Here is a 20,197-nt window from a genome sequence, read left to right on the forward strand (position 1 = left end):
CCCTTTGAGTGAAGAAGTTCCTCCTCAACTCTGTTCTAAACCGCCCCCCCCCTTTATCTTGATGCTGTGCCCTCTAGTCCTACTGTCCTTTCTGAGCGGGAAGAGCCTCTCCACCTCTATCCTATCCATCCCATTCATCATCTTATATGTCTCAATGAGATCTCCCCTCATTCTTCTAAACTGTAACAAGTACAAGCCTAGTTTATTCAGCCTGTCCTCATAGTTCAACCCCCTCAACTCGGGTATCAGCCTAGTAAACCTCCTCTGCACTCCCTCCAAGGCCAATAGTGTCAGCATGGGGGGACCAAGACAGGTTGTTGGTGATCTGGACACCTAAAAACTTGAAGCTCTCAACCCTTTCTACTTCGTCCCTGTTGATGTAGACAGGGGCATGTTCTTCTTTACGGTTGCTGAAATCAATGACAATCTTCTTCGTTTTGTTGACATTGAGGGAGAGATTATTGTTGTCGCACAAGTTCACCAGATTCTCTATCTCATTCTTGTACTTTTGCTCATCGTTGTTTGAGATCTGTTCCACTATGGTAGTGTTGTCAGCAAACTTGAAAATCAAATTGGGGAATTTGGCCACACAACCATAGGTGTATAAGGAGTATAGTAGCGGGTATTGTAGCCTATCCTTACTGATCTATGTTTTCACTGGAAAATCTAGGCCAGGGAGAAATATCTCTGCTTTTGGAAGAACCAACAGAATTCTGCTCATGATAAAATAAATTAGAAATTAACAGAGTGAGTCTACATTAGGCATGGCCTCTGCTGACTTATTTGTATAATTCTCACTATCCAACTCTGGCAGGGGGCAAAATCCAAGGACCACCTGGATGCTTTGTATATCTATTAATTAACTAACAGGCCGAATAATTGACATTTAACTGGCCATGACCTCACACTCAATCATGAAGAGTCGTGATTTGGACATTAGTGTTGAGGCTCTTTTAAAAGGAACATGTAACTTATGTATCGCACTGTTACTTTCTTAGTGGATTCAGTGCTGGCTCCCTGGTAGGTCCTTTTGGATTCCATCTCCACCAAGACCTGTTAACTTTATGCTCGAGAGGAGAAGCCTAAAGCATCAAAGTTGTTCCCCCATCAAGAAAGACAGTTGAAAGGAATGTGGAAATTAAAAACTTACAAAGGTAAGCAATTCCAAAGTAAACATGGCTGTTTGTTCCACAGCCTATTGGACAGTGATGTTTTCTGAGCAGGAATATGACATCTTGCTGATTGCCCTCGCCCCAAAACTGGAAAATCCCGCCCATGGTCAACGGACCTTTCCATGGCCCGCTCCTCGCCCATTATCCCCGGGCCGTAAAATTCGCCCTGTAATATTTATATGTGTATATCACCTTTAAAGTTCCAAAACATTCCTGATCACAATGTTAATCCTAATGTTATTGCCATGCTTAAAGGAGGGGAAAAATGAGTGAAGCTATCATCTCAAAACCATATCATACAAAGATATAGTTTTATCATTCAATAATGTGATTGTATTTTCTATGAGAATACATGCACATTGGACATATATGAGCATACATAACTTTGTTAAAGGGCAACTCATTTATTCCAGTATGTTTGTGTGGCAAAATGAAGCCATCTAAGAAATTACAAACTAGTCAGGAAAATTAGAAAAATGTAACTAAACAAATGTGAAATTTGAACCTGTCTGTCCTAATATATATACCATAATGACTCACATTTTTGGATCTAATGATCCCTTCTTCATTTAGATCTTTTGATTGCCATTATTTAGACTACTCTGATCAATGTGTTTTATGATTCAGTTATCTTCATCAGCCCCAATATCTAAATAAACTTACAGTGACGTAAATAAAGAAATCTCTCTGCCAATAACTTTATCCATTAGGGTTATCCTATACGTTCATAGCAATTTTCTTCCATCTATGAAAAAAAAGCATCAGAAAATCAATTTCTGAGAAATCAAATATCAAAAAAACTTATTGAATAAATGTTATGTTGCCTTGCACATTAGGAATCAAATTCAAATTATAATCTTCAGGTGAAACACTGAATATATAAAACAAAGAACAAAGAACAAAAACAGCCCAGGAAACAGGCCCTTCGGCCCAACGAGCCCACGCCACCATCCCAACTCCACCAGTACCCCCCTCCACCCATGAACCTTGTCTAATGTTTTATGGCCATCCACATTGAGGGAAACTAATTTAGGGACAATTTATTACTGCCAATCAGCCTAACAGCACATCTTTGGGGTGTGGGAGGAAACCGGAGCACCCAGAGAAAACCCACACAAGCACGGAGAGAATGCGCAAACTCCCACAGACACTGGCCCAAATCCATGTGTCTGCACAGCAATCAGTGATAGTCACTGAGCTGTCGTCTTGCTCAGTATCTGGTCCAGTCTAGGCTCACACTAACAACATGAAGCACCAGGCCAATCTCAAACAACCAAGAGCAGCCCAAGTACGACCCATCGCATGTACGCCCCTCGTTGGACACAAGGCAGACCAACTTAAAACCTGTGAATGAAAAGAAAAAAGAACATTATTATTGTACCATATAGTGCAGATACAATTCAGTTCTTTTTAAAAATAATATATCCTGTTATTATTTTCAGATATCACTTTGATTTTCTATTAGTGATAGTAAAATAACGAAGATTACTACACTTTGAGAAGCAGGAAAGTCCAGTTGGTTGGAACTTCAGGGTTTCTGCACAATTGGCTGAGGAGCCGCAGAGATGAGCAAAGCCAAGGTGTTACAGTGCCACCACAGGCAAAAAAGTGTAATTATAACATTATCTGTTGACAAAAGACATTTCCGTTATAAATGTAGCCATAGAAATTTAAAATTAAGCAAGTTGACGGTACTGAATGGTATTCAGCAGTACACGTTTGTCAAGCAATGATATGTGACAGGAGAACAATAGATGTACTCAGCATTTAAAAGCATGCTGACATCACCCCAATATCAGTGATGTTGTGGCTGCATATATATTGCACCATGTGTGCTTAAGTTAACATTTACCATGGATTTCCAGCACCTGCAGTATTTTGCTTTTATTTATGTTTACCCTTGTGCTCTCTCAACAGATGCAGGTGACATGGCAACATAACAAAAGGCCAGTATGGAAGAACATAGACACAACTCTCACTTATACACCGCAATTCATACAGCCCAGAGAGCACAGGCACCTCAGATTTTCAGCAAGAGTACATTTTGTCTGGTGATAGAAATACAACATAAGAACATAAGAACATAAGAAATAGGAGCAGGAGTAGGCCATCTAGCCCTTCGAGCCTGCCCCGCCATTCAATAAGATCATGGCTGATCTGTCGTGGCTCAGTTCCACATTCCCGCACTCTCCCCATAACCCTTAATCCCCTCTCTTATCAAAAACCCATCAACCCGCGTCTTAAAAATATTTAGCGAGGTAGCCTCCACCACTTCGACGGGCAGAGAATTCCTGAGATTCACCACCCTTTGAGTGAAGAAGTTCCTCCTCAACTCCGTTGTAAACTGCCCCCCCTTTATCTTGAGGCTGTGCCCCCTAGTCCTACTGTCTTTTTTGAGCGGGAAGAGTCTCTCCACCTCTATCCTATCCATCCCATTCATCATCTTATACGTCTCAATGAGATCTCCCCTCATTCTTCTAAACTCTAATGAGTACAAGCCTAATTTATTCAGCCTCTCCTCATAGCTCAACCCCCTCAACTCCGGCATCAGAAACAGAGAAGTCTCCGGAAAGGATAGTAAATGATTGGCTGCCACTCATTTGTCGATCTGTTTGCATGGTGCATATGGAACATGTTATAAGTGCGAGAAGACCATTCAGCTCTATGGAATAGTTTGGGTGCACATCGAGATGTTATGTGTGAGCTCACAAAACACATTTTCTGAGATATTGAGGAACATACAAGATAGAAACAGGAGGTGACATTCAATTTCTCTAGCCTATTCTGCCGTTCAATTAGATCATTACCGGTCTATATATTCCTTTACCTGACTTTGCTTCATTTCCTTTTATACCCTTACATGAAAATAATCTTATCAATCTCCGTCTTAAAAATTTCCCTTAGCTCAACATATACAACTTGGAGAAATTTCCAGATCTACGCTGCATTTTGTGAGGAAAACAACTTCCTTTGTATTGTACAAAAGAAGGCCACTTGGCTCACATGCCTGTGGCTGGCCAGCGATTGGAAAGCCAGCAATGCAGGGCAACAGCACATGCACTGATCTCCACTCTGACAAGTCGGTACATGCGCACTCAACACTATGCTCTCCAGCAGGAATAAGCCCTGCCCCTGATTTTCAGAGGGAATCCCACTAGGGCATCTGTGATGCACAGAGTATCGGAAATTTGCTCTGGAAATCACAATGAAAACAAACAGCGGGGGTTACTCCCATTTTCTCACAAATTGAGGACTTAGAATTTTTTTGGGAGAATCCTGGCTGTGAATTTGGAGAATGGATAATGGAAAACAAGGAGATGGCAGCTGAAATGCACAGTTATTTTACATCAATCTTCTCTACAGAGGGTGCAATCCCAGAAGCAGCTATGAATCAAGAAATGGAACTGAGGATCTTAGGAAAATTATCTTCATCAGAGAAGTGGTACTGAGTAACTTGTTGGGCTGACAGGATCCCGAGTCCTGATAAATTTCATCCTAGGTCGTTAAAAGAAGTATTTAATGAGATAGTTGATGCATTAGTTTTAATTTTCCAAAACTCCTTACATATGGGGACAGTCCCATTAGATTGCAAGAAAGCAAATATAACTTCATTATTCATAGACATAGAAACATAGAAAGTAAGAGCAGGATTAGGCCATTTGGTCCTTTGAGCTTGTTCCATCATTCATTATGATCATGGTTGATCATCCAACTCAGTGATCTATTCCCACTTTCGCCCCATATACTTTGATCCCTTTAGACCCAAGAGCTATATCCAATTCCTTCAATATGTACAGTTTGACATCAACTGCTTTCTGTGGTGGAGAATTCCATAGGCTTACCACTCTGTGGGTGAAGAATATTCTTCTCATCTCAATCCTAAATAGTTTATCCTGATCATTGGGCTGTGACCCTTAGTTCTGGACTCCCCAACCATCGGGAACATCCTTTTTGCATCTACCCAGTCCAGTCCTACTAGAACTTTATAAGCTTCTATTGTTCTAAACTCTAGAAAATATAATCTTAATCAAATCAATCTCTCCTCATATTGAAGCAGGGACAGGCGATGTTGCACAGGTGGATATAGGTGGTGTTATTGAAGGCACAGATATGTGGTTGGAAGCCCGTTTGATGTCCATATGACACAGAGGTTGAAAACAATCTGCTTCAGCCTTAGGTAGTTGCCAAGAGGAGGGTTGAAATTGGTGGTGGGAGAAAAACTTCAGTCTTCCCAATATTAGATATTTCTGCTCATCCAGTATAAATGTCAGATAGGTGGAGACGAAGTAGAGCTGGTTGTCTACATGTAGAGAATGGCATTGTTTTTTCGTTTAATATCACTGAGGTACAGCAAGTGTATGGCAAATAGAAGAGAGGGTGAGGATAGATTCTCTGGGGACACCAGAAGTAATGGTGCAGGAATAGGAAGAGAAGCCATTGATGGTGATTTTCTGACTGTGATTTGATAGATAAGAATGGAACCAGGTGAGTGCAGTCTGACCAGCTGATGGACAATGGAGAGATGGTGGAGGATGAAGTGGTCAACCATGTCAAAGACTGCAGACAGGTCAAGGAGAATGAGGAGGGATATTTTGCCTTTGACACAATCACACACAATGTCATTTGTGACTTTGGGAAGAACCATTCCGTACTATGAAAGGGGCAGAAACCTGATTGGAGAAATTCAAATGTGGAATTCTGGGAAAGGTGAATATGATTTGGAGGGCAACAATGTTCATGGACATTGGAGAGGAAAAGGGGCTTGGAGATAATTTGTTGGTTTGCAAACAAAGGGTCAAAAGTTAGTTGTTGTCGATGATGATGAACATAACCTGATGAGAGAGAGCTGTTAACAATGTCACCTATCATGGGAGTGGGCAGGGAAAGGGGTCACTGCTCTTTACCGTATTTCTGTTTTTCAGTTGATTTTTTAAATAATTTTAATGAGTTAAATTATTAAATTATTTAAATTATTTTAAGGAGACACCTTCTGGAAACAGTTTCATCAATGCATCACTGGAAACAGCTTTGCCTTCTCTCTGGGGAGGCAATGGCATTGTGGTGTTACCAGTGAACTGGTAGTCTAGAGATCCAGGGTAATGCTCTGGCGACCCAGGTTCAAATCCCACTGTGGTAGAAATAAACTTTGAATTCAATAAAAACCCATCTGGTTCACGAATGTTCTTTTAGGGAAGGAAATCTGCCTTCCTTACTCAGTCTGGCCTACATGTGATTCCAGATCCACAGCTCTTAACTGGTAAGCTGCTCAGTTCAAGAGCAATTAGAGATGAGCAGTAAATGCTGGCCCAGCCAGCAATGCATCCCATCAAAGAATAAAAAGAAAACTTTATTAAAACTCTGCAAGATTTTGAGCACCTCAATTATATCTATCTTCTTTGATCTCAGGAAAATAATGCCAGCTTCCTTAGTTTTGTACTCTATGCCTCCGTTCAAAAAGCCAAGGTTCCCATTGATCCCAAACTACTCAGATCGGTGAGAACACTAAAGGCTATGCTGCTGGAAACCCTCGACCATGCTATGCCTTATGAATTCAACCACTCCCAATGCTCTCCTGGACAGCTTCTCTGTCAATAAATTTTAACTCATCCAAAACTCTGCTGTCCGTACCCGATCCCACATTTGAACCTTTCTGCTTTACTTACATTGAATTATTTTCTTTTAAAGTAGTGAGTTTTTAGAGTATCTGACCTATTGACTCCTATTATCATTTAAAGCCCTTGAAGGAAATTTAAACTGTTGATATGATGCACATTCCAACCTCAGTCTCTGAGGGCATAGCTATATTGGATTTAAGTTTAGATCTGTTCTTTTGTTGATGTATATAATAATGAAAGAAGGTTTTCACTGCTGTGGATGACAATACGATATTAAAGTCCCTGTCATTAAGTATTTAGTTTTAATGTATAGAAAAGGATGTGGGACGTCATGTCTTTATTGAAATATGTAGAGACCTAACATGATAGTTAGAATATTATTTAAACAAAATAATGAGCCAAAAGTAAATAAATGAACCTCAAATAATGAAACACATCTCCACAGAGGGAATCTGAAAGATGCATTTTGCATTGCTGTCGTATGCATAAAAAACAACTTGCAACTTGAATTCTTCTCACAGAGCACATTCAATTCTTCGAATAAACTTACTCATTTTTAGTTGTCTTTCACCTCGTAAGAGTTTTGTTTCAGACTTCAGGAAGGTTTTATTGAATGGATTCCAATAACGTACTTCAATTGTTATCCATTAATCCTTCCTAGTAGTCTGTTTATTGAACCTTTTCCAAATTGTCCGGAGTACAAGGCAGCAGTGCTCGATTTTTGTTCTTCCTTTGACTAGAATCTTCAAGTTATTGCATTTTTCCAAATCCAGAGAATGTGATTAAATTTTGAACAGATTCATAATAGCTGGAGAGTCTAGAATTAGGGTTCAAAGTCTCAGGATATTGGCCTTTTAGGGCTGAGGGGAAGAGAAATTTCTTCACTCAGAATGCTGTGAGCAGGAAGGTGGAGCTGAGAATCAGCCATGGTTTTACAGATTGCTGGAGCAAACTGTAGAGGCTGTATGGCCTACTTCTGTTCCTGGACCTTTTGTTTTTACATTCTTGGAATTGTATTGGTAAAAAGTAACTTCAGGACTAATATCAGTAAGTTCAAAGCACAAAGAGTGATTAATACTTCCAATTCAATTCTGCGCAGACAAGTAGAAATAAAGCAGGCAATTCTTCCAGTGCAGTGGGCTGGGAGACATCAGTGGAGACCATGTAGCAGGCTTCTCCCTGGGCGCCATGGCCTCCACATGCCTTCGGCCATGAGATTTCCAGTGTTGTCATCTCCGCACTAGAAATTGGAGCGGAGCTGAATAAATTATTTAAATGATTATTTGCATCCTATTAGCAGGCCCAGGACTGAAGCCTTCAAGTCCAATAGCCTATTCTCCCCACCCCCAACCAGGAGTGTTTCAATCCAGCAGGGATTACAATGGCTCCCCACTAGCAGGGAGTTGGTGCCCCAACTCCGCTGGAGTGAAGAGGGGCCATGGAGGCAGTACCAACAGGGAAGGGCCAGAGTGGGGGTGGAGCCCATAGGACTGGTCCCCTGGGGAGGAGATCAGTGGTGGTGGGGATGGGGGGGAACGGGCACCTGCTGCCACTCAGCATTTGGTATCATAGGCAGAAGGAGGAAGGTCAGCGATCAGGGCTGGCCATCGGGGTGGGTGTCAGCCTGCTGGGCTGGTGGGAACTACGGAGACGGGAGGGGGTCAGGACTGTGGGGTTGGGGGGGGGAGATGTTGGGACTGCCTGGGGTTGATGGGAGGGAGATAGAGCTGGCCGGGAGGATGGGGGGTGTTCGAGGCTGGCCTGGTTGCCTGGACATGTGCAGGAAGCCAGCGATGGGGGGGGGGGGTCACATGGCCAGCGATGTGGGGTTGCGGGGCTGGCCAGCAATCAAGTTAGCCAAAGATTGGACAGCTGGCAGTACGAGGCTACTGCGCATGCACCAATCTCAGCACTGACAGATCGGTGCATGCTGAGTGGCCCACTCAGCACTATGCTGCCGGCCTCTCCAGCGGGAATAGGTTCTGCCCCCAAGTTTTAGCGTGATTCGTACTGGGGCTCTCTGCAATTCCCAGAGTGTGGGAGATTCATTTTGAAGTCCCACTGAACAAAGTAACGTGATTTACTCCAGTTTTTACGCAAATTTGGCACTTGAAATCCTTTTGGAAGAATCCCACCCAAATTTTGTGGAAACATTTAAGAAACAATTAGGAACATCAAAGCAGGGAATGTGGATTGGTTTGAATAGATGAAGTAAGATGGAACAAGCAGTTGATTTCATCCATAAGAGTTGAGCTGATGAACAGACTCCTGCTGTTTTGAAAAATACGAATTGGTTCTTAATATCAGAATCCCAGTCAAATCGGGAACCAGATGCCAATTCATGAACATTGCGTCACACCAGCATAGATTTTCCAAAATTGACAATGACGATGCACTTTTATAAAGTGATCTTAAACATCCTGAGAACATTGAAGCCTGTTATATTGAGATGAATGGGTTCCACACTTATTGTTTCAAAAGACAACCCTCGGTGGAATTTTCTGCTCCTGGAGGTGGCAGGCTGGAAGGCAGGAAGGCAATTTAATCAGGCAGCATGATGCCACACCTAAACACCTTCCCTGCTGTGCCAGAATTAAATTCTGGGCAGGAAAGCCATCATTGACCTTCCCGCAGTGCTGCCAATTAAGATGCTTCAATGGCCAATTAATGATCACTTAAGGGCTTCTTCCCAGTGCTGCTTGGCTGAGAGCAGCTCCAGGTCATCCTCCCAATGTGGACCTGCACAACTGGTAAAAGAGCACAGCTATCTGTCACCTGAAGGATGGATGGGGGATCCATCGATCAAAGGCACTCACTGCTTGATCGAGACCATGTGCATCAGCCAGGGGGGTATCCACTGAGAACCACCATTCTGCCCTTGCTTCCAACCATCCTGTCTCTTCTTTCCCTGGAAGGCCCATCCTAAGGAATTCCCACCTCATTCCCAAATCCTTACCTTTCTGAGAATCCAGATCCTGGGACTCCAGGAGGTTGCTGCTGCCACAACCTCCTCCATGGCACTATCGAACATGGGAGCTGGGTCCTCCTGTTGGTCAACACCTCTTAGCAGATGGGACTTCTGCTTTCAGAGAAAGGCCCCTTGGTATCCTCGGATCTGCCTGATTGGCATAATAATTTCTGGCAGGTCTTCCAAAGAAGAGGCAGTACTGGTCTCTCTCCAGCTCCACAACTGGCAGGTAAGTCCCTCATCACTAACCAAACATTCTGCCCTATGTGTGCGGTTTTACATTAATATCATCTCCATAAAGGACTCCCCATCTCTCCCCATCTCAGCAAGAATGTAAGTACCATGATGCTTACTATCTGCGAGCTCTAGAATTACCAGTGAGGGCTACGTCAAAAATTAGTTCAAAGTGTTTAAATCCCATCTGTAATACTGGCACCAGTAATGTTGGATTTCCATTTAAAGTTATACAAGGCCAATTCAGATAAGTTTTATGTGTACCTTTCATTTCCATGTACAGATGTTTCCTTTGGGTATGCACCATGGTCCGAATGCCCCATTAACGACTAACAGGTTGGTGGAGAGTTTGCCAATGAATAAAATGATTGCCCTGCTGTCATTTAACAGGCAATTTGGATCAATGGACTGGAGATGGTTTCCACCCCTCCTCCACCGTGCTACAGAGACAGGAAGCCCTGCCTCAGAGTGCTGTTGTCCAAATGGAAGATAGTTCTGTAGTCCCAGTTGTGCCACGAGGGAGCAGTAGCCACTGCTGGGAATATAGATAGATTCCAGTGGAGGTCTTTGCTAGAGCTAGACACTAAGGTAAAGGGGGGGTGATAGACCTCAGCAAGGTGGGCATATGATTGAATTGCTGGGGCCAGGGAGGGGAGTGAAGGGAAAAGTATGACCTTGGGGAGTGAGGAAAGCCTCCAATGGGCTCAGGGGACACATACAACATGTCCCTCTCTCTTGCCCAACACCATCCCCTGATGTTGAAGCTCCTGGGCTATCTGCCTGACTTGGGCATCCCACCAACATTGGTAAAATAGCAATGAGTGTTGAGAAGTGGGCAAAAGGTGCAGATGAAGGAAGAAATAGTTTGAGGTTTCAGAACACTATAATGCTGTGGAAATGGCAAGCAAGTGGAACAGGCAAGACAGAGAGCTTATCAAAAAATGCACATCAGCAAATTTAGTCATTGCAGGGAATGGAAGTTAAAAAAAAGAAATTTAAGGTTATTTACTTGAATGCATGAGGCATCTGCAATAAGATGGATAAATTAGTAGCACAAATAGAAGTAAATGATTGAGACCTAACCACCATTACAGAAACATGGGGCTTGATTTTCCTATTGCGACCCGCAACTTTTCTGGCAGATCAGGTCGGGAGATATGTGTGTCAGCCATTTCATGGGTTCCCTGCAAGCTTATATGACTTGTGCGCATCTCCCACCTGGAAAAAAATGGCGTTGCTGGGAAAGCACAGAAGTCCGGCAGGACGTGAGGTAAGTCATTTGAATATGTTTTACATATATTTTAGCTGTATTTTAAATGCAGCTATTGGGTCCAGCACAGAACTTGCCAGGTCCAATAGCATTTCCCACCCCACCAGGAGTACTTCATTCTGGTGGGATATAAAGTAGCTCCCCACATTCAGGGAGCTAGCGGGAGACCCCGCCAGACTGTAGGAGGGGCAATCAGGGCACCACCCCCCCCCCACCCCCGGGGATCGGGAGGAGGGGGTGGTGCTCCCTGGGCATGAGCACCCTGGCAGTGTCAGCTTGTGCCCCCAGCACTGCCCAAGGGGCAAAGTGTCGTTGCCCAGAGGGCACCCTGGCACTGCCCACCAGGCATTAGGCAGTGCCAAGGGGGTGGGGCCTATTGTGGGCCTAAAGATGATTGATACGCTTGGAGGGTCCCACTGCTACTCTGCATTGAGATTTGTCTAGGCTGGCAGGAGGCCAGAGATCGGGACAGGGTGGGGGGGTGGGGGGGGGCGGTGTGGTTTGCCGAGGGGGTACCTGCCTCCCAGGAGGGGAGGCGTCAGTGGGGTGGGGTGGGGTGGGGAGGGGGGCTGCCGGGTTGAGAGGTTGGGGGTATCACCACTGCTGGGAGGGAGGGGTGGGCTGGACATCGGGGGACTCCGGGGCAGGGGGGTGGTCAGGGTTGGCTTGGGAATTGTTTTGGGAATCATGATCAGGCTGTAGGGGAGGGGGGCGCTGCAGGGGGCAGCATGGCGGGAGTCCTGGCTGGCCAGTGCTTGAGCTGACCAGCAAATGGGGAGACTAACAAAGTTCTAGAACTGTCAGACTCTGGTGCGAATAGGCCCCGCCCCCCTGGGTTTTAATGCTATTCACGATTGTGACCTCTGCATTGCACAAAATGGGGAGATTCAGGTCTGAACTCCCACTGGAAAAACAGTCATGATCTAGAGCAGTTTTCCCACTAATTCAGCACTTCTGGGACAATCGCCCCCATGGTTACAAAAGACCCAGGTTGGGAGATAGATATTCCATACATATATTTCAGAAAGACAGACAGCATGGCAGAGAAGGGAGAGCCTTCATAATGAAGAATGACATGAGAACAATAATGAGAAACAATCTAACCTCTGAGAATCAATATGTGTAGAAATTAGGAAAAGCAGGAGTCAGAAAACATTAGTGGGAGTAGATTATATGCTTCACAACAGTAATTACATCATTATGCAGAATGTTTAGTGTCTTGAGATGGATAGAAAGCTAGTTAGCAACAGGAAACAAAGAGTTGGAATAAATGATTCTTTTCCCAATTGGCAGGTAGTGACTAGGGGGGTTTCGCAGGGATCAGTGCTAGAACCCCGACTGTTAACATTATATATTAATGATTTGGACGAGGAAACTAAAGTATTATTTCCAAATTTTCAGGTGATACAAAGTTGGGTGAGGGGGTGAACTGTGAAGAGGATGCCTTCAGCATGATATGAACAGGCTGAGCGAGTGGGCAAATGCATGGCAGATGCAGTATAATATGGATAAATGAAGTTATCCACTTTAGTAGCAAAAATAGGAAGGCAGATTATTATTTGAATGGGTGTAACTTGAAAGAAGCACATATTCAGCGAGATCCTGGTGTATTTGTGCATCGGCCATTGAAAGGAAGCATGCAGGTACAGCAGGCAGTAAAAAAGGCAAATGGTATGTTGGCTTTCGTAACCAGAGGATTTGAATTCACTGCCACAGAAAATAGTTGAGACCAAAAAGAATTAGATATAGCCCTTGTGACTAAAGGGATCAAGGCATATGAGGGGGAGGTAGGATCAAGGTGTATAATTTGATGATCAGTCATGGTCACAATGAATCGCAGAGCAGACTCAAAGGGCTGAATGGCCTGCTTCTGCTTCTATTTTCTATGTATATTTCTACGTATTAAACAAGATTTTATTGGAGCCTGTAACAATAAGGAATTTAATAATTATGGTGACTTTAATCATCATATAGAACGGGATAATCAGATTTATAAGAAAGGTCCAAAGGATGCATTTGTAGAATGATTTTGTTTCAATTTCCTTGATCAAAATGATCTAGAGCTTTGATTTAGTGTTGTGTAATGAAGCAGTGTCTGTAATGTCATAGTAAAAGATCCACTGAGAAATAGTGATCTTAACATCATTCCAGTCCATGTTAAGTTTGAAAGCGACATATTCCAATTGCAAACAAATATTTTAAACTTAAACAAAGCCAATTAAATAGATATGAGGTGGCTGGTTGAGATTAATTTGGCAAATGGACTGAAAGATATAGAGGCGAATGAACATTGGGAAACATTTAAAGAAGCAATTCAAAAAGTTCAACAAAATTACATTCCATTAAAGTATAAAATCTCAGCCAGAAGGACTCATCTTTTATTCATTCAGAAGGCTAAGGATAGTATGAGATTAAAAGAGGATACACTCTGACAATGAACAGTAGCAAATCTGAGGATTCAGAATGAGTTAGAAACCATTAAAGACCCACCAAAAACTTAATAAAAAGGAAAAAATATGGAACATGAGAATAAACTAGCTAAGAATGTAAAAACAGATTGTATGTACTTTTATAACTATATTGAAAGGAAGAGAGTAGCTAAAGTAAACGTTGGCCCCTTAGAAAAAGACAAGAGAAATTATCGTGGGGAATTAGGAAATGGCAAAGGCATTGAATGAGTATGTTGTGTCTGTCTTCACAATAGAAGACATAAGTTAGATACCTGAAATAGATGATAAACTAATGGCCGAGTGAGTGAGGAAATTAAAGGAATTAATTTCAGCAGAGATAAAGTATTGAAGAAACTTAAAGGACTAAAGTCCTACAAGTGCCCAGGACCTAATAGCCTAGAGCCTCCAATTCTAAAAGAGATAGCTTCAGAAATAATGAATGTGCTAGCTATGATTTTCCAAAATTCCTTAGATTCAGGATTGATCCCAGTCAACTGGAATTTGGCAAATGTTACACCACTTTCCAAGAAAGGTGTCAGAAATAAAACAATTAACTACAGGCCAGTTAGCTTAGCATCTGTTATTGGAAAATGTTGGAACCTATTGTTCAGGAAGTCTTAACAATACACAGAGAAAATTCAGTATGATTAGAACAAATCAATATGGTTTTACCAAAGGGAAATCCTGTTTCAGAAATTAGAGGGTTTTTTTGAGGATGTAGCTAGTAGTGTAGATTAAGGAGAACATGTAGATTTAATATTTCCAACTTTTGCTTTCCAAAAGGCATTTGATTAGGTTGTGCACGAAGGGTTATCAGACTAAATAAGGGCTCATACAGCAGGGCGTAATGTATTCGCATGGATTATGGAATGCATATAAAATATAAAGAGTGGGCATAAATGGGAACCTGAATTTTTTGGATGGCCAGATCTTGCTTCCGTCATCCAATAGTAGGTGGGGAATACATTCCTGTTGATTTTAAGTGCCCTACTATCATTTTAACTTGAACGAGCATTAAGTGGCTTCAGGTAGGACTTTTCCCCTCGTTCCAAAGATGGTTCTGCCTTAGAGAGCTACTGGTCAATCTAATTGGCTGGCAGCTCTCCATTTCCCGGTGGACAGAAGAAACAATTCAGGAGGACATTGGAGCCTAAGTCCTGGAACCAGAGGCCCAGATAAGTCCAAGGGGTCTCAGGACAGGGAGGCTCAGAAAGGCCTAGGAGGGCATGAAGGGAGTAACCAAGGTCTCAGGGAAATGAAGGCAGAGAGGGACGGAGGCCCCCAGCTCTTACTGGGGTGGCGGGGATTGGGGGGGGAATTGTCCAGCTTCAGATAGAGGCACCCTTTCCCCCACTTTCTGCCCGAGATGTAACTCGGTTCTTTTTCAGACTAACCACCCCCCCTGCCACTGGAAGTTCAATCCTCCCATCAAACTACAAATTGAGGCTGGGCTCGAATTGGCCATTAAATGGCCAATTAAAGACCTCAACTGGAGCAAGAGTAGACTTCGCATCTGAGACCTTGCCTACCCTGGTGTTAAATTTTGCTGTGTAGTCAAGACAGGAAGGATCCAGGAGGGAAACCCATCCCTTCAATCTCACACTCCCCCGTTCCCTTGTCCTAATAACCCACTGAGTGGAGTGTAACATCCAGGCCAGGGCTTTTTCAAGTTGGCAGGCAGTGAATATTGGTTTGTCACATGGATTAGTGCTGGGGCATTATCTATTTACAATCTATATTAATGACTTTGATGAAGGGACAAAGAATGATGTATCTCAGTTTGCTGATAACAAACTAGGTGGAAAGGTAAATTGTGGAGAGGACACAGAAAGGTTGCAAAGAGATATAGGCAGTTAAGTGGGTCAGCAATAAAATGATAAATGGAGTATAATATAGGGAAGAATGAAGTTATTTACTTTGATCATAATAAAAAGGCAGATTTTTTTTAAAGGTGAGAAACCTGTAAGTCTTGTTGTTCAAAGACACTTTGGTGTGCTCACACAAGAAATGCAATAAATTAGCATGCAGGTGCTGCAAGCAATTAGGAAGGCAAATTGTATGTTGGCTTTAATTTAAAGGGGATTGGAGAAGAAAAATAAGACAGCCTTGCTGCAGTTGTGTTGGGTTTTGGTGAGACTGTGTCTGGAGCACTGTGTGCTGTATTTACCTCAGCATTTGAGAAAGGATATAGTTGAGAAAGGTTCACTAAATTGGTCCCTGAGATGAGGGGGTTGTTCTATGATTAGAGACTGAGACTGTGGGCTTATATTCTCTGGAATTTTGAAGAAAGTGAGGCAATCTCATTGAAACCTACTACATTATGAAGGTGTTTGATAGGATAGATATTGAGAGATTGTTCCTTCTGGCCAGAGAACCTAAAACATAGGGACGCAATCTCAAGATAAAGGCCCAATCATTTTGGACTGAGCAGAAGAGTGATTTCTTCACTCAGAGTTGTGAATCTTTGGAATTCTCTATCTCAGAGGATTATGGGGTGCCCATCATTTAAGGCTGGGATGGACAGAGTTTTCGTCTCTCAGGAAATTAAAGGATATGGGAAGAATTGGGAAAATGGAGCTGATGCCACAACCATATTGAAAGGTGGAGCAAGCCCAATGACCATGTGGTCTATTCCTGCTTTTTTTCCATTCTTATGAGACCCTTAAGTGGCCAAGAGTAAGTGTGTCTTCTCTATCCCCTGTTCAAAAGTTGGGGGAGCTAATCAGCGGGAAAGCCAACTCTTGGATGTCATGAGCCCCTCTGCCTTCAAACCTGCTGGTGGAGGCAGTATTAAGTCCAGCCCTGTGGAATTATTGGCACAAATAAAAATGCTAGGACTGAACTCAGTCTGACACAAAGCCAAAGCATTAAATCCTTTATTCGAAAAGAGAAAGTGGGCATGAGGGGATAATGTGAAAGTGCAAAGAATTCAAATACAATAGAATTTGATCAGCATCAGCCAATGAGGCATTTGATGTGTCCCATAAGTCATAATTTGCAAGCAGGATGAAGGGTTTACAAAGGTGTTTAATAAAGTAGATTAATACAGTGACATGAACACAGACAATGACATTGGCCTTGAAATTTGATAACCGCTGAAAACAGGCATGAGAATCATGATGTGCAATTAACCAACACCTGTTGCTTCCGATGCAGACAGCACAAATGTTATGCTCCCAATTATTTTAAATGATAATAGTGTGCAATCTGCACCGAGCACATTGCTGAGCGCCTGAACACATGAGCAGGGTGCAATATTGTGAAAGGCTAGTATGAGTTAAAGCTAGACTGCACAACTTAAAACCTGTCTACATCTCTTAAAGAGGAAGTACATTGTGACTGGAGCAGGTGCTGAAATTCATTTTGCAACTGTTTCTGACCTCGGGAAGAGACCGGAATGGCATATGATAGCAGAGAATGGGGTTGAAAAATCCTGGAGATGTTGGTGTAGGGGGAGGAGAGAGATAACCTATTCACAGGAGGAGAAGAGGCTAGCTAGGCAAACATTGCAAAGGCACTGGAACCAGATAGTCCTGGTGCTCAATGCCAGGAGCCTAACCCTGAGGACCTGTACGCAGTGCTGCCAGAAGTTCAATGGCCTCACAGACATGGTCAAGATCAGCTAACATATCTTCAGATACCATATTCCACTAACTGTCACTATCCTGGTGCACTGCTTAATGAGCCCCACATCCATGAACAATCTGTATTGCAACTCATAACTAATGTACATTGCTTGATCTCACCCTCATATGCTCGACACAACTGCAAGTCTTACACTCATTTCTTGCAGCCATTAGAGCTACATCACCCAAACCAAGTGAAGCACACTCACTGGCACACTTCCCTCTCTCTTGCAGAACTAAATGGCACATAACTGGAGGAAGCAGCACTTAAGCAGTGCAGGGTAGCTAAAGCTACAAATCCTCACCTCGATGGAGGAGATAGTGTTTACCATCATTAAAGTGGCCATGATGGAGGCCATGCCAGCAACATAGTTGAAACAATAGAAGATGATCTTCATAGCTAATCTTCATTCACACATCTCATTTCCTCCTCACCCCAAAACATCTTTTGATTTTACAAGCATTCTATTTCCCTGCATTCCCATCACCACAGCCCTACTCCTGCACCTTTCTCCTTTCAAATACTCATGAACTGCAACTGGTCAAGCAGTAGTTACTTAGCAAGAAGCAAAAAAGCAGGAGCAACTCAATGAAGAACAAAGATACCCTCTCTTACATTTGCAGACACCAGCTCAGATGCAGTCACTGTGCAAAGGAAGCCATTTTTGAGATTAGGTTACAGGCTTTCCTACAAAACAATGAATATCACAGACAGACAGCAATTTCTGTGTGGTTAGCAGAGAGATGAGGCTGCTCAGTTTTGCAAATTACCAAAGATGGATGTGGGAGGAAGATGGTCTCTACTCCAGGATATGCATTCTGGGGCTTTATAAAGATTCCAGGAGATTTTCCTGGCATGGAAGGGAAAGAAGAATCATTGGAACAAGCATTATTGCCTATGGTAGAACAAAGAATCTCTCTGAAAATTGAGGAAAGCACTAGACATGGTCATTCAAATTTTCTACTTAGCGAAATTGGGATATGGGAATCCATTGGAAGTTGAAGGAACTGTGGATTGCTTGTTATAAAGACTGTAATAGTCCATGGGGAATATAATCTGTGGTAAGTATAGAATATAAGTTGCCTACAAAATGTGCTTCTAAAAAATTGTTACAGTAAAAGTTTTAAAACTTGAAATCTTGCTGTGTCATTCTTTCAGTTAGTACCTGGAAGGTGGAATTTTTTTAAAAAAGTTATCAATCTCTACAGAGATTGTAACATGGATATGCACTGGAGTCATGAATCATGTTGTTAATGAATATATAGTCCTTGTTGCCCAGTAGACACCCTTTAGTTTCTCATGATCAAAGGCAAATGGCACAGTGAACTGCCACAGAATGAAGGCATAATGACTGCTTTCAGGATACCTGTCATTGACCTACATGATACAATGCATTGAGATATGCACCAGCTGGATGTTTAGGAAATTGAATCCAGCAGCCCAACTCAGAGTTGACTTGTCAAGCTGCATGGAACTATTCAGTGGGTGTTTCTATAATCTTCACAAAGTCATACACTCACTCCACTCTGGCACGAGAAAGTATTCTCTTTTGGAATGCAGAGCAGTGACCACCTTTGTGCAACAGTGGACAGCAAACTGGGTGATGTTTCTCCACTCTGGAAGGGGCCATATATTGTAAAGCAGAATACTGTGGATGCTGGAAATGTGAAATAAAAACAAAAAATGCTGGAAATATTCAACCAATTAGGCAATACCTGTGGAGAGAGAAACAGAACTAATGTTCAGGTCTGTGATCATTGAAAGGTTACTGTCACCTTCACACTCATTATCAATGTTAATTCACCTTGTTCTGAGACTGCAGCTCCTGTTGCAGGTTGGAAATTTCAGTAAAGATATCCTTCATGAATTGAAACGATCACAAACATTGTTCTTTGCTGAACTTTGAGTCAGAGAATTCCTCACTGCATGGAGCCTTTCTCCCATTCCTTTTTCTTCCTCTGCCAGCAACATGTTGTAGTCCAAGGTGAATGCCCATGACTGCACTCATGACTGGCAACAACTGATTTATGCACCATACACTGCAGACTTTAGCAACTTTAAGCAATTCTGGAAACCCCGATGCTCTTCTACAATCACAGTGAGAACCATTGGAAATCAAAGAGCTACCAACCTATAAGTAATTGATGGCTCCTTTAAAAAGCACTGGTGACGTACGTATTGTGCTGCTGAATGCGTGTTTAGCTATAAGAGATTATAAGAGGGAATTAGCTGAAATGTTAAGCTCCAAAATGGCAGTGCTGTTGGGTAGCAAGGTGGCGCAATGATTAGCGCCAGGGACCTGGGTTTGAGTTCCACCTTGGGCAACTGTGTAGAGTTTGCACGTTCTCCCCGTGTCTGCGTGGGTTTCCTCTGGTTTCCTTCCACATTCCAAAGATGTGTGAATTAGATTGATTGGCCATGATAAATTGCCTCTTAGTGTCAGGGAGATTAAGAGGATAAATATATGGGGTTACGGAGATAGGACCGGGATGGGATTGGTATCGGTGCAGACTCAATGGGCCAAATGGCCACCTTCTGCACTGTAGATTTTATGATTTCTATGATCTATACATCAGTGTTACACACTTATTGATATCACAATCTGCTTACTCTGCATACTTCCACTGGACTCTTTCTGTGTGCTCACTAATGCCTTCAACAAAATGGCATCTGGTGAGGCAAGCCCCAGGTGTGTTTGTACAGGCACAGCTGGATTGTTTGATTTCTAATGGTTCTTGTTGTGACTGTAGAAGTGTATTTTTGAGGCAAAATGGCACTTGTAGCAGCACCAAAAAACTTGACACTACAGAGCCACGTTTCATACTACTACTTTTCATTTATAAAGCACGTAGACATAGAAA

Source organism: Carcharhinus amblyrhynchos, chromosome 5, assembly GCF_965287045.1.
Source record: "Carcharhinus amblyrhynchos chromosome 5, sCarAmb.v2.hapA, whole genome shotgun sequence".
NCBI lineage: Eukaryota > Metazoa > Chordata > Chondrichthyes > Carcharhiniformes > Carcharhinidae > Carcharhinus > Carcharhinus amblyrhynchos.